This window comes from Arachis hypogaea, chromosome 19, assembly GCF_003086295.3.
Source record: "Arachis hypogaea cultivar Tifrunner chromosome 19, arahy.Tifrunner.gnm2.J5K5, whole genome shotgun sequence".
In the NCBI taxonomy this organism is placed as follows: domain Eukaryota; kingdom Viridiplantae; phylum Streptophyta; class Magnoliopsida; order Fabales; family Fabaceae; genus Arachis; species Arachis hypogaea.
The window spans coordinates 77,001,346-77,015,818 of NC_092054.1; the positions used below are offsets into that span (position 1 = coordinate 77,001,346).

At 38.4% G+C, this 14,473-nt stretch overlaps 1 non-coding gene across 1 annotated transcript; it reads left to right on the forward strand.

Annotated features, from left to right (window-relative positions):
* Positions 1-7,182: 7,182 nt before the first annotated feature.
* LOC112780916 (small nucleolar RNA R71) lies at positions 7,183-7,286 on the forward strand. The gene has a single exon (XR_003191722.1). It is a non-coding gene; the product is annotated as a small nucleolar RNA R71 (small nucleolar RNA).
* The last annotated feature ends 7,187 nt before the right edge of the window (positions 7,287-14,473 follow it).

Consider the following 14,473-nt stretch of genomic DNA (forward strand, 5'->3'; position numbering starts at 1 on the left):
ATAATAATATTTAATTAAAAATAATATTTTAATAAAAATAATAAAATAATGCGAAAAAGGAAGTTTTCTGTAAAAGTTTTAGAAAGACAACTTTAAGTGCAGAATCTCATAATTACCTTCATAAAACACTTAGGGAGTGGTAATAACATGTTAGTGAGGCAAAGATAAATAAAAGATAAAAAGTTAAAGAAAAGATAAAAACCAAAGAAGAAGTCTGTAAAATTTTAATGACAGAAAAATAGACAGAGACTAGTGAACGAACTAGGGCAACTTAGTTAGTACTTGAGTTGCGACTAGGGTTAGGTATAATATGAAAAGTTAAACTGTTTCAGTATAGACTTAATGAACCTATACTTGGGACAGGCTAACTATTCATACCGAAATTTACATAAGCTTTAAATACATACGTTAAGCAGAGAAATCAGAGCAGAATAGAAAAATACAGAAAACAGAGTAACCAGAGTAAAGTAAAGAGATAAAGAAAAAAAGAGTAATATAGATACAGATGAAAAGAGTAATCAGAGAAGAGAAAAGAGATACAGAGAACAGAGTAATTAAAACAGAGTAAAGAGATACAGAGAACAGAGTAATTAAAACAGAATAAAGAGATGCAGAGAAAAGAGAAACCAGAACAGAGTAAAGAGATATAAAGAGAAGAGTAATATAATAAAGAGATATTTATATATATATTAGTTGCTTGATGAAACCCAGAGCTATATTTATATATATATATTAGTTGTTTGATGCAACCCAGAGCTATATTTATATATATATTAGTTGCTTGATGCAACCCAGAGCTATATTTATATATATATTAGTTGCTTGATGCAACCCAGAGCTATATTCAATATATATTAGTTGCTTAATGCAACCCAGAGCCTCTGTAGGGAAACTAAGTTACCTACAGCCATTTTCCGCTTCCCCAGAGCAGAGCAGAGTATGTATATATTTTCCTGCAGTAAGCAGAGGCTGTCTCAAATGAGCGGCTATTATTATATGCGCATTTATTTAGGAACGGAAAATCGTATCCGGGAAATTGGGATTACTCGTGACCGGATAAATGTCGGGATTGCGGGCAGCCAACCGACACATGAGCTCATGGCCTGCGCTAGGGCTAGACATGCATCATTCTTGTCTGCGCATCATTCTCTGTTGCATTCCTTTCTGTGTGTGATCTACTTCTTTATGTTTGTCTGCTTGTATGCTATTTCTGTGTTTTATTTTCTTGTTTTTTTTTTGTTTGTGTTCTTCTTTCTGTTGTCTCTACTTTCTCTTTCTATCTTTATCTTCTGTTTACTGCTTCGCTATATTATGTTATTCGTCTACTAATCGACCCCAAATAAATGAACGCAACTAATAACCCCGGCCCTACTAAGAACTCCCCAGTTCTTACCCCTTCTCTCTCCCTTCCCCCTTCAGATGGAAGTAAGAGTACCTTACCATAGTTCGCTGATGACCATTCGCAAGAAGAGGATTCTGCTCTAGATAGTCTTCTGAGTCTAGGGTGAATATCGTTCTTTGTTTATATGTATATACTGTGAGACCAGCCAACGTTTGCACCCCGTTCGTATGCGCACTTTAACCTAAATCCCGTGTACGAGACTCCTGTTGTGTGGCTACTTCATGAGGTACCAGAGAGACGTCCTGTGGAAAAGTCTGACCGTACAGAGGAGCAGCAGATGATGTTCTATCTTTTGATGACGTTCCACCTGACTTGAGTTGTGAAGACTTAGAACGTACTTTCCCTCGCTTTAGTAGTTTAGAGGGACTAGGTGAGTATAGAATCTAGGCTAGCCTAGGTGACAACTTAGAAACCTCTTGAACAAGTCAGGGCCTGGGATGTTGTATGTATATATATGTATATAGTTATTATCTAGCTATATCTAGGGGTGTTCTAACTAAAAGTCTATACTTAAATAAAAATTGGATCACTGAAAGTTGTTGACTGCTTGTGATGTATTTATGTGTGGTTGTTTATAACCGTTTTATCTGTTATCAGTTGTGAATTGATTATGAATGATTCCGTCTATTAATCCAAATGTTTTCAAAAATAAAAATACCCCGCAAATTAACTACGTTTTTAACAACGAATCAGGCTCATATGATAAATAATAGATAATAATTAGGAAGAGAAATTGGTAGCGCTCAGTTTCTGGAATGATCTAGACATATTAAAAATTGGGTCGTTACATAGGGAGGTCAGAATCCAACAGCATCTGCAGTCCTTTTTTAGCCTCTGAATCAGATTTTTGCTCAGGTCCCTCAATTTCAGCCAGAAAATACCTGAAATCACAGAAAAACACACAAACTCATAGTAAAATCCAGAAATGTGATTTTTATTTAAAAACTAATAAAAATATAATAAAAAGTAACTAAAACATACTTAAAACTACCTAAAAACAATGTCAAAAAGCGTATACATTATCCGCTCATCACAACACCAAACTTAAATTGTTGCTTGTCTCCAAGCAACTAAAAACAAAGTAGGATAAAAAGAAGAGAATATTCAAAAAATTCCAAAAACATCTATGAAGATCAGTCTTAATTAGATGAGAGGGGCTCTTAGCTTTTTACTTCTAAATAGTTTTGGCATCTCACTTTATCCTTTGATGTTCAGAATGATTGGCTTCTATAGGAACTCAGAATTCAGATAGTGTTATTGATTCTCCTAGTTAAGTATGTTGATTCTTGAACACAGTTACTTTATGAGTCTTGGCCGTGACCCTAAGCATTTTGTTTTCCAGTATTACCACCGGATACATAAATGCCACAGACACATAACTGGGTGAACCTTTTTAGATTGTGACTCAGCTTTGCTAGAGTCCCCAATTAGAGGTGTCCAGAGCTCTTAAGCACACTCTTTTGCTTTGGACCACGACTTTAACCGCTCAGTCTCAAGCTTTTCACTGACACCTTCACGCCACAAGCATATGGTTAGGGACAACTTGGTTTAGCCGCTTAGGCCATAATTTTTATTCCTTTGGGCCCTCCTATCCACTGATGCTCAAAGCCTTGGATCCTTTTTATTTTACCCTTGCCTTTTGGTTTAAAAGGCTATTGGCTTTTTCTGCTTGCTTTTTCTTTTTTTTCTTTTTCTTTTATTTTTTTTGCCATTTTTTTTCGCAAGCTTTTCACTGCTTTTTCTTGCTTCAAGAATCAATTTTATGATTTTTCAGATTATCAATAACATTTTTCCTTTTCCATCATTCTTTCAAGAGCCAACAATTTTAACATTCATAAACAACAAATTCAAAAATATGCACTGTTCAAGCATTCATTCAGAAAACAAAAAGTATTGCCACCACATCAAAATAATTAAACTATTTTAAAATTCGAAATTCATGTACTTCTTTTTCTTTTGCAATTAAAAACATTTTTCTTTTAAGAAAGGTGATGGATTCATAGGACATTCATAGCTTTAAGGCATAGACACTAGACACTAATGATCATGTAATAAAGACACAAACATAGATAGAATATAAAGCATAATTTTTGAAAAATAGAAAAATAAGAGCAAGGAGATTAAAGAACGGGTCCACCTTAGTGATGGCAGCTAGTTCTTCCTCTTGAAGATCCAATGGAACGCTTGAGCTCCTCTATGTCTCTTCCTTGCCTTTGTTGCTCCTCCCTCATGGCTCTTTGGTCTTCTCTAATTTCATGAAGGAGGATGGAATGCTCTTGGTGTTCTACCCTTAGTTGTCCCATGTTGGAACTTAATTCTCCTAGGGAGGTGTTAATTTGCTCCCAATAATTTTGTAGAGGAAAATGCATCCCTTGAGGCATCTCAGGGATTTCATGATGAGGAATTTCTTCATGCTCTTGTTGAGGTCCATAAGAGAGCTCTCTTGCTTGCTCCATCCTTTTCTTAGTGATGGGCTTGTCCTCATCAATGAGGATGTCTTCCTCTATGTCAATTCTAGCTGAATTGCAAAGATGACAAATTAGATGAGGGAAGGCTAACCTTGCCAAAGTAGAGGACTTGTCCGCCACCTTGTAGAGTTCTAGGGATATAACCTCATGAACTTCCACTTCCTCTCCATTCATGATGCTATGGATCATGATAGCCCGGTCTATAGTAACTTCAGACTGGTTGCTAGTGGGAATGATTGAGCGTTGGATGAACTCCAACCATCCCCTAGCCACGGGCTTGAGGTCAAGCCTTCTTAGTTTAACCGGCTTGCCTCTTGAGTCTCTTTTTCACTGAGCTCCTTCCACACATATGTCCATGAGGATTTGGTCCAACCTTTGATCAAAGTTGACCCTTCTAGTGTAGGGGCGTGCATCTGCTTACATCATTGGCAAGTTGAGTGCCAACCTTACATTTTCCGGACTGAAATCTAAGTATTTCCCCCGAACCATTGTAAGGCAATTCTTTGGGTTTGGATTTACACTTTGATCATGGTTTTTGGTGACCCATGCATTAGCATAGAACTCTTGAAGCATTAAGATCCTGACTTGTTGAATGGGGTTGGTGAGAATTTCCCAACCTCTTCTTCGAATCTCATGTCGGATCTCTAGATATTCACTCTGTTTGAGCTTGAAAGGGACCTTCTTCTTGGCCACAACTTCATAGAAGTGGTCTTGATAGACCATTGAGATGAATCTCTCCATCTCCTATGACTCGAAGGTGGAAGCAATTGCCTTCCCTTTCCTCTTTCTGGAGGTTTCTCCGGCCTTAAGTGCCATAAATGGTTATGGAAAACAAAAAGCTTTAGCTTTTCCCACACCAAACTTAGAATGGCTGCTCGTCCTCGAGCAAAAGAAGAAAGAAAAGAGTAGAAGAAGAAGTAATGGAGGAGATGGAGGGTTGGTGTAGATTCGGCCAAGTTGGAGAGAAGTGTGTATGATGTGTGAAAATGAAGGTGGTGAGGAGGGGTATTTATAGGTTAAGAGAGAGGGGGTATTCATGTATTAGGGGTTGGGTTTAGGAGGGAAAGTTGTTTTTGAATCTGAATTGTGAGGAGGTGATTGGTGAAGAGGTGATGGGGAAGAGAGAGGGAGGTGATTGGTGAAGGGTATTTGGGGAAGGGTGTTATTGGTAAGTGTGAAGAAGAGAGAGAGTGAGTTGAGGTAGTGGAGATCTTGGGGGGTCCACAGATCCTGAGGTGTCAAGGATTTCTCATCTCTGCTCCATTCTGGCATGTAAACGCCCCTTGAAGTGCCAATCCTGGCGTTAAATGCCAGGTTGCTGCCCATTTCTAGCGTTTAACGCCAGCTTTTCTTCCCTTTCTAGCATTAAATGCCAGCATGTTGCCCTTTTCTGGCGTTAAACACCCAGAATGGTGCCAGACTGGGCGTTTAACGCCATTCTGCTATCCTTACTGGCGTTTAAATGCCAGTAAGCTCTTCCTCCAGGGTGTGCTATTTTTAATGCTGTTTTTCATTCTATTTTTGCTTTTTCAGTTGTTTTTGTGACTTCACATGATCATCAACCTAAAGAAAATATAAAATAACAATGGAAAATAAATAGATAAAATTGAATAAAATTGGGTTGCCTCCCAATAAGCGCTTCTTTAATGTCAATAGCTTGACAGTAGGCTCTCATGGAGTCTCACAGATATTCAGAGCATGATGATGGCCTCCCAAAATTTAAAGTTTGAATATGGAGGCTCTGTTTGACTCTACTTTGAGAGAAGCTTTTCATGCTTCCTCTCCATGGTTACAGAGGGAGATCATTGAGCCTTAAACATAAGGTAGTCCTCATTCACTTGAAGGACCAACTCTCCTCTGTCAACATCAACCACAGCTTTTGCTGTGGCTAGAAAGGGTCTGCCAAGGATGATGGATTCATCTATATTCTTCCCAGTTTCCAGGATTATGAAATTAGCAGGGATGTAAAGGCCTTCAACCTTCACCAAGACATCCTCTACAAGTACATAAGCCTGTTTCCTTGAATTGTCTGCCATCTCTAGTGAGATTCTTGCAGCTTGCACCTCAAAGATCCCTAGTTTCTCCATTACAGAGAGGGGCATGAGGTTTATACTTGACCTCAGGTCACACAGAGCCTTCTCAAAGGTCATGGTGCCTATGGTACAAGGTATTGAGAAATTTTCGGGGTCCGATTTCTTCTGAGGTAATTTCTGCCTAACCAATGTATTCAGTTCATTGATGAGCAATGGAGGTTCATTCTCCCAAGTCTCATTACCAAATAACTTGGCATTCAGCTTCATGATTGCTCCAAGATACTTAGCAACTTGCTCTTCAGCAATATCTTTATCCTCTTCAGAGGAAGAACACTCATCAGAGCTCATGAATGGCAGAAGTAGGTTCAATGGAATCTCTATGGTCTCTATATGAGCATCAGATTCCTTTGGTTCCTCATTAGGGAACTCCTTAGAGGCCAGGGGACGTCCATTGAGGTCTTCCTCAGTGGAAATCACTGCCTTTCCCTCCTCTATGCATTTGGCCATGTGGGACGTCTTTATGGCCTTGCACTCTCTCTTGGGATTCTCTTCTGTATTACTTGGGAGAGCACTATGGGGGAGTTCAGTAATTTTCTTACTCAACTGACCCACCCGCGCCTCCAAATTTCTAATGGAGGACCTTATTTCAGTCATGAAACTTAGTGTGGTTTTAGATAAATCAGAGACTATGGCTGCTAAGCTAGAGAGACTCTGCTCAAAATTCTTTGTCTGTTGCTGAGAAGCTGATGGAAAAGATTTGCTATTTCTAAACCTATTTCTTCCACCATTATTGTTGTTAAAGCCTTGTTGAGGCTTCTGTTGGTCCTTCCATGAGAGATTTGGATGATTTCTCCATGAAGAATTATAGGTGTTTCCATAGGGTTCTCCCATGTAATTCACCTCTGCCATTGCAGGATTCTCAGGATCATAAGCTTCTTCTTCAGAGGAAGCCTCCTTAGTACTGCCTGATGCAGCTTGCATTTCAGATAGACTCTGAGAAATCATATTGACTTGCTGAGTCAATATTTTATTCTGAGCCAATATGGCATTCAGAGTATCAATCTCAAGAACTTATTTCTTCTGAGTTATCCCATTGTTCACAGGATTTCTTTTAGAAGTGTACATGAATTTGTTATTTGCAACCATTTCAATGAGTTCCTGGGCTTCTTCAGGCGTTTTCTTCAGATGAAGAGATCCACCAGTAGAGTTGTCCAATGACATCTTGGACAGTTCAGACAGACCATCATAGAATATGCATATGATGCTCCATTCTGAAAGCATGCCAGAAGGACACCTTCTGATCAATTGCTTGTATCTTTCCCAAGCTTCATAGAGGGATTCGCCTTCCTTCTGTTTGAAGGTTTGGACTTCCACTCTAAGCTTACTCATTTTTTGAGGTAGAAAGAACTTTGCCAAGAAGGCATTGACCAGCTTTTCCCAAGAGTTCATGCTTTCTTTAGGTTGTGAGTCCAACAATGTCCTAGCTCTGTCTCTTACTGTAAAGGGGAAAAGCATAAGTCTGTAGACCTCAGGGTCAACCCCATTGGTCTTGACAGTGTCACAGATTTGCAAGAATTCAGGTAGAAACTGATGAGAATCTTCCAATGGAAGTCCATGATACTTGCATACTGCATCAAAGAAACTAATTGAGGCTTAAGCTCAAAGCTGTTTGCTCCAATTGTAGGAATTGAGATGCTCCTTCCACAGAAGTTAGAAGAGGGTGCAGTGAAGTCACCAAGCATCTTCCTTGCATTGTTGGCATTGTTGTTATTTTTGGCTGCCATGTCTTCTTCTTTTTCAAAAATTTCTATCAGGTCCTCTCCAGAGAGTTGTGCCTTAGCTTCTCTTAGCTTCCTCTTCAAGGTCCTTTCAGGTTCAGGATCAGCTTCAACAAGAATACCTTTGTCTTTGTTCCTGCTCATATGAAAGAGAAGAGAACAAGAAAGTATGGAATCCTCTATGTCACAGCATAGAGATTTCTTGAGGTGTCAGAGGAAAATAGGAATAGAGGGATGAGGTAGGAAGGTAAGAATTTGAACATATAAAGAAGGAGAGATAGTCCGAACTACTAATTGAGGAGGAGTGTTGTCCTTAAATAGAAAAAGGTGAGAAGGAAGAAGAATTTTTGAAAACAAAATTAAAAATTTAAATTAATTAAAAGGAATTTTGAAAAAGTGGTTGATGGTTTCAAAAATTAATAGTGAGAAAGCGGTCAAGTGATTTTGAAAAAAGATTTTAAAATTAGCAATCAAAAAGATATGATTGAAAATTATTTTGAAAAAGATGTGATTGAGAAGGTATGATTGAAAAACAATTTGAAAAGATTTTAAATTAATGATATGATTGGAAATTAATTACTTGCCTAACAAGAAATTTAAAAGATATGATTCTAAAATTCAAATATTGAATCTTTCTTAATAAGCAAGTAACAACTTGAAATTTTTGAATCAAATCATTAATTGTAGCAAAGATTTTTGAAAATATTGAAAAATAATTTAAAAGATTTGATTTTGAAAAAGATATGATTCATAAGAGAGGATATGAAAAAGATAAGATTTTGAAAAATTAGTTTTAAAACTTTCAAAATTGAAAAAGATTTGAATTGAAAACAAAATTACCTCCTTGCTGCTATCCTGGCGTTAAAACCCAGAATGGTATCCATTCTGGCGTTTAACACCCAAAATGCTACCCTTTTGGGCGTTTAACGCCCAGCCAGGTACCCTGGCTGGCGTTTAAATGCCAGTTTTCCTTCTTCACTGGGCGTTTTGAATGCCCATCTTTTTCTCTGTAATTCTTCTGTTGCATGTTTTGAATCTTCAATTCTCTGTGCTATTGACTTGAAAAGATATACTTTTGAATTTTTTTAATGATGAGAGAGAAAAACAACAAAATGAAATTAAACATGAAAAACTAAGGTTAAATAAACAATGCATGCAAGAACACGTTTTTGAAAATTTTTTAGGAAAACAAAAATATGCAAGACACCGAACTTAGAAGTTTGTATACTAGGGACAATAATGATTTGAAAGTGCATATGAAAAATAACAAAAGATACAAAACAAGAAAATTTAAAGATCAGACCCAATAAAATCACCAAGAACGACTTGAAGATCATTGAAGAACCTAATGCATATATTCGAAAAATATGGGAACATTAAAAAATTAAAAACATGCAAGACACCAAACTTAAAATGTGACACTAGACTCAAACAAGAAACATAAATTAATTTTTTTTGTATTTTTCGAAAATTATTTGGAAAAATAAAATAAGAAATTCAAAATTCTTAATGAGAATTCAAGGAATCATGCAATGTTAGTCTGAAACTCCGGTCCAGGAATTAGACATGGCTTACTAGCCAGCCAAGCTTTCAGTGAAAACTTTGGTCCAAAACACTAGACATGGCCAATGGCCAGCCAAGCTTCAGCAAAACATTACATACAACAACTAAATTGATGAGAAAGACAAAGAAGATCTTCTAAGGATAAGTGAAACCTCTGTCCAAAAAAAAAAAAAATTAGACATGGCTTAACAGCCAGCCAGGATTTAACGTATCTCACGAAACTCTAGAATTCATTCTTAAAAACTCTTAAGAACAAATTTTTTTTTGAAAATTTTTTTCGAAAATAAAAAGCTAAAAAAAATAAAATAAAATTACCTAATCTGAGCGACAAGATGAACCGTCAGTTGTCTAAACTTGAACAATCCCGGGCAACCGCGCCAAAAACTTGGTACACGGAATCGTGATCGCACACTTTTCACACAACTCCTTGCAGCTGACCAGCAAGTGCACTGGGTTGTCCAAGTAATACCTTACGTGAGTAAGGGTCGATCCCACGGAGATTGTCGGCTTGAAGCAAGCTATGGTCATCCTTGTAAATCTCAGTCAGGCAGATTCAAATGGTTATGGGATTTTGATAATTGAAATATAATTAAAACAAAAAATAAGATAGAAGCACTTATGTAATTCATTGGTGGGATTTCAGATAAGCGTATGAAGATGCTTTGTTCCTTCTGAACCTCTGCTTTCCTATTGCCTTCATCCAATCATTCATACTCCCTTCCATGGCTAGCTGTATGTTGGGGGATCACCGTTGTCAATGGCTACCGTCCGTCCTCTCAGTGAAAATGGTCCAAATGTGCTGTCACCGTACGGCTAATCATCTGTCGGTTCTCACTCATGTTGGAATAGGATCCATTTATCCTTTTGCGTCTGTCACTACGCCCAACACTCGCGAGTTTAAAGCTCGTCACAAACATCCTATCCCAGATCCTACTCGGAATACCATAGACAAGGTTTAGACTTTCCGGATCTCAAGAATGGCCACCAATAATTCTAGCCTATACCACGAAGGTTCTAATCTTAGATTAGAAACCCAAGAGATATGCACTCAAGCTATTGCAGATAGAACGGAGGTGGTTGTCAGGCACGTGTTCATAGGTGAGAATGATGATGAGTGTCACGGATCATCACATTCATCATGTTGAAGTGCGAGTGAATATCTTGGAATAACAATAAGCTTGAATTGAATAGAAAACACTAGTACTTTGCATTAATTCATGAGGAAGAGCAGAGCTCCACACCTTAATCTATGGGGTGTAGAAACTCCACCATCGAAAATACATAAGTGAAAATAGGGTAGACATGGCCGAGTGGCCAGCCTCCCATGGAGGTCTCAGAACATAAAAGTTACATAATGTGTTCCAGAGATGATCCGAAGATGAAAATACAATAGTGAAAGGTCCTATTTATAATGAACTAGTAGCCTAGGGTTTACAGAAATAAGTAATTAGTGCAGAAATCCACTTTCGGGCCCACTTGGTGTGTGCTTGGGCTGAGCATTGAAGCTTTCACATGTAGAGACTTTTCTTGGACTTAAACGCCAGCTTTGGTGCCAGTTTGGGCGTTTAACTCTAGCTTTTATGCCAGTTTTGGCGTTTAACGCCAGAATAGGGTAGAAAGTTGGCATTTAAATACCAGTTTGCATTATCAAATCTCGGGCAAAGTATAAACTATTATATATTTCGGGAAAGCCCAGGATGTCTACTTTCCAACGCACTTGGGAGTGCGCTGATTGGGCTTCTGTATCTCCAAAAAATCCATTTCGAGTGCAGGGAGGTCAGAATCCAACAGTATCTGTAGTCCTTTTTCAGCCTCTGTATCAGATTTTTGCTCAGGTCCCTCAATTTCAGCCAGAAAATACCTAAAATAATTGAAAAACACACAAAATCATAGTAAAGTCCAGAAATGTGATTTTTATTTAAAAACTAATAAAAATATAATAAAAAGTAACTAAAACATACTAAAAACTACCTAAAAAGAATGTCAAAAAGTGTATAAATTATCCGCTCATCACCGGACAAGGTTGCTCCTTGTATTTTACCCCGTATTGAATGGCGAGGATGGGAGTTCCTTCTGAGAAAACCACAAGAGGTCAACCTCTCATGGGTGGTAGAGTTTTACACTAACTACCATCTTCCCTCTCTTCAATCGGTATACGTGCGCTGGAAGCAAGTCTCAGTTTCAGAAGAGGCTATTCAGCATGTGCTTAATGTCTTACCAGTACCAAGTGATGTGGATGGCTACCAAGAAGTCTTACGTCAGCGTGAGAAATTTGGGTTTGATTGGGACTCGATCTTCCGAGTCATTGCTGAACCAGAGACATTTTGGACCCATGGTCGATTCAGGATGAGACCCAAGTGCATTAACACCCGCTTCCTCACTGTAGAAGCTAGAGCTTGGGCCCAGATCCTATCCCACTATGTGCTACCTAGCACCCTCAAGTCGTCCTTCACGGCGAATCTCGCTTTGCTTGTTTGGTGTGTTCCCACGGAAAGACCGGTGAACATTCCGCCTCTTGTTAAGCAAGCGATGGGACAAGTCCACGCCTGGAACAATTTGCCATTTCTAGCATTAGTATCTGATTTAGTTGCTGCTGCGGGTGTTCCTTGGGAAGATATGGATACGAAGGCTATCATTCCGGCTAAGGGCGATGTGGTCCCAATCGAAAAATACTTACATCTTCCCATGACACAACCCAAGCCTTGACATAGCCCTTCCATCTACTATTCCTTCCACATCATCGTCACCACCACGACAAAGATCTACACATCAAAGGATAGAAGATCTACACCAGAAGATTGATAGATATGAGCGGCGCAACCAACGCCGATACACTTATATCAAGAAGCTTCTGCGTTGTATTACCCCTAGCATGGAGGAACCTGAAATATTCACATCCACCTCAAACCCAAGTGATGGGAGCTCTGATGGAGGGAAAAGTGAAGGTTCCGGTCCCGACCGTCCTTTGCGCATTGTTGGTAGCACGGATGACCGTGCTAAATTCTAAGTGTGGGGAGATCATTCGACCGATCTCCATGGGTAACAATCTCTTCCTTTCAATACCCATGGATTTATCTTTTGCTTAGTAGTTAATACATTGCATGTGTAGTTAGTTTTGCTTGTAAATACTCCTTACATGATAGTTAGTTTCTATAGAGTTGCTTGGTCAAAATAATGACTTCTTCCCCAAGAAACTGTGTTTTGGAGTACGCTACCAAATTTTGAAAAAAAAAATTTTTTTTGCGGAAAACTTGCTTCAAGAATGTATTTTGGAACATAGTGATTGAGCTAAGAACACAAGCATGTAAGTTTTGAGCCTATTGTGTGGTTATATCTTCTAACCATTAATTCCCATTCTTGTTTGTAATCCTTGCTTTGTCTGATTCTATATGTCCATTACTTTTTGTATGAATGCATTAAAATGATCGAGGCCATCATTTCAATAGTCACTTTTCCCAAACGGCCTTAACCTTTTATCTACCATTGCTAACCAGCTTTGAGCCTATGATAAACCCTCTTTGTTCTTAAATAGAGCACATCAACAACTCTAAGTGAAAAAAAAATGAATGTCCCTAGATTTGGATCCTTGATTAGCTTAGGTAAGTTAGGGTGTGTGTCATTCAAATGGGAGGGTGTACTTGGGAACTTGGGTAGATGTAAAGGTGTGTATTTGTAATTGAATTTGAAAATTTTGGAAAGTGGGAACATACTCATGTATTGAATGATTGAACCATATGCATTGAAATTTTTATACATGAAACCCCAAGAAAGAGGGGACCAAAAAGAAAAAGAAATTGTATGTGTATACATATGAGAATGTAAGAAAAAGAAATAAAAAAAATAGAAGAAACAAAAAAAAATAGAAAAAGAGAAAGCCATGAAAGGGGACAAAAAATGCCCCAAGACAAAGTAATAATAACAATGCATATGGAATGTGAATTGGAAAGAATGCATGAGTATGCAAAAAGTGAAACCCATGGGTAGCTAGGTATTGTATTACAGTTGTATAGGTTGTTCTATGTGTCAAGTGGGATCTTAGGTTAATCAAGGACTCAAATTTTAAGCTCACTTGACCATATACATCCCTACCTTCACCCTAGCCCCATTACAACCCATGAATAAGACCTCATGATACTTGTAAGCATGCATCAAGTAATTGTTGATTGTTAGATGAAAGACAAATCTTGGAAAGCATGATTAGGAGAGAATTGAGTGACGAACCCTATACACTCGAGCAAATAGAGTGGATACACTTCCGGTGAGGGTTCGATGCTCAACTCCTTGTTCCCGGCTTTCACAAGCGTTCATCTAGCAAGTTATATGCACTTCGTGTTGATGTTCAAATTAGTAGGATTCATGAACTACATAGCATTTTCACCCCGTATGCTCATATGTGTTCTTGGAGGATAGATTTACCCTTGACCAAGTGGATAGATGATTTTACTTTAGTTGCATGCATTCATTTAGGAAATTTGTATTTCATAAACCCTTTCTTACCATGATCTTTGGTCTTTTTATTTTAAGCATGAGGACATGCTTGGTTTAAGTGTGGGGAGATTTGATAAACTCCAATTTTGTGGTTTATATTGTGTAGAATTTGGGAATTTTTATCAATATTTCTCACACTTATTCACAAGAAATGCATGGGTTTTATGTTCTCTTCCTAATATTGCTCCATGATGAAAAACATGCTTATTTTGCCTTAGAATTGCTACATTTTGATCCTCTTTTATTGCCATTCGATGTCATGATGTATTTGTTAAGTGATTTCAGGATTTATAGGACAAGAATGGCCTAGAAGAGAGAAAGAAAGCATGCACAAAAGGAAGGAACATGAAGATGTGGATTTTGGGAACATCAGCACCGGCGCGCACGCGCACGCGTGGATATAGATAGCTGGAAGCGGCGTGCAAGGATGGACGCATCTGCGTGGATCAGAAAATTTCCACTGACGCGCACGCGCACATGGCGCGCACGCGTGGATCACAAAAGCAATCGGTGCGCACGCACGCATGGCGCGCACGCGCGGAAAGCTCACAGACCTCATTAAAGGAAATCATGCATGGCAATTTTTGAGGCTCATCAGACCCAATTTCAAGCTGGTTCTGCATGGAAAAGACCCAAGGATGCTAGGGGAAAGGAGGGGATCAATCATTTTACACTTAGACATAATTTTAGTTAGTTTTTGGTTCTTTGTTCTTCTAGAGAGAGAAACCTTTGTTCCTCTCT